We start from the raw sequence: 1615 nt of genomic DNA on the forward strand, positions 1-1615 counted from the left end.
AAGTGTCTGTTTTGGTTGGGATAGAAAAAGCATTGCTCCTCAGCAACTTCACAAGTGTGGATTGACATCTGCCTTATTGACAGGCATCACTCTGCAGGGTACATGGGCGTTGGATAACTCTGTTATCATAAACTGTGCATGGGTTTCATGCCAGAGGGGGAAGAATGCTAGCTTTTCAGAGGTGTAATTAATAAAAATCAATTGACTCCCTGCTTCCAAAGTTTCCTTGTACAAATCCTTCTAATAATAACTGGTAATTAAAGGCTTTTGCAAATGCAATCACAGATTCTATTGAAATGCCTTTTCTTAATGTTAGGTACTTGATGAGTAAAGAATGTTTGTCTTGCTTCAAAATTACACATAAAATATCTTCAACCCGAATTTGTTTTTTAATCAGTTGGTTAAAAGAATGCTTTTTCAGCTATACCGTTAATGTACAAAATGCAAGAGCAACAGTTCAACAGCACGCTGCAATTTGTCAGCTATAAATTTGAATAGGTAACTTATGATTAAAACCCTTTACGTCAATACTTAAACCATGATCTCCAGGTATAGGTTATATTCTAGTCCAGCAACAAAATAATCATATGCTGACTCTTACAATTGGCTAGAGAGCAATATTTCAAATACTAGTATATTTTCTGTATGCTATCTCACCAAAGGAGAAACTGGATGAAAATATACATACCCTTTGGTTGTCTCAGGTTTATTGTTGTTCTTGAACCGTAAACAGCCTTGATCTCTGTTCATTATTTTAACTGGCTATGCTGTGTCTGAATGATCAGTCTGCTTCAGGGTGGAGCAAGGGAGTGTCTTTGTTTTTCTTAGGAAGGGGGAAGTCTACTTTTGATCTAAACTCACTGGCTTGCCCTCTATATGAGATCTTGTTAGTATCTTGTATGCTATGCAGTGTCCCAAGCCATCTCTCTCTTATATTTAATAGGAAGAAATATTGTGAAGACAGTAGAATTACGTTAGCCCTCCGAGTGAAAAGCTAGTCTCTATTGCTAGCGTAAAATCATCTTTCTTAAACAATTGCACATCCTTACAGAGAATCTATGCACAAAATTCCATTGAATCATTCTGTCCTCAGTAATTAAGTTAATTGTATTCAATTTTCTTCATTTCTAATAATTAAGCACGTAGCAAGGTATTTGTTTTATATTAAAATCAGGTGATATAGTCAAGTGGTGTGTTGAAAAGCCTATGAGACGTGAAAATCTTTAAGGTGAACCAAAATGTTAGAACTGAATGATCACATTGTCATTTGTGATCGCAGTCATACAGACAGCTTTGCATATGCAGATGACTTGAAACTCAAGTGGAATAATGGAATAGCCAGATATCAAAACAAATATATTATATTATATTATATTTATTTATTATAGAGCGAGAGCTGTCTTTTCTTACTGTGTAACTGTTACATCCTGCTGAACCACATAAATAATTCAAGTGATCTAAATTAGTGCTTCTCAAAGCCGGTCCGCCGCTTGTTCAGGGAAAGCCCCTGGCGGGCCGGGCCGGTTTGTTTACCTGGCACATCCGCAGGTTCAGCCGATCACGGCTCCCACTGGCTGCGGTTCGCCGCTCCAGGCCAATGCGGGCGGCGGGAAGT

This window comes from Mauremys reevesii, linkage group 1 (genome assembly GCF_016161935.1).
Source record: "Mauremys reevesii isolate NIE-2019 linkage group 1, ASM1616193v1, whole genome shotgun sequence".
In the NCBI taxonomy this organism is placed as follows: domain Eukaryota; kingdom Metazoa; phylum Chordata; order Testudines; family Geoemydidae; genus Mauremys; species Mauremys reevesii.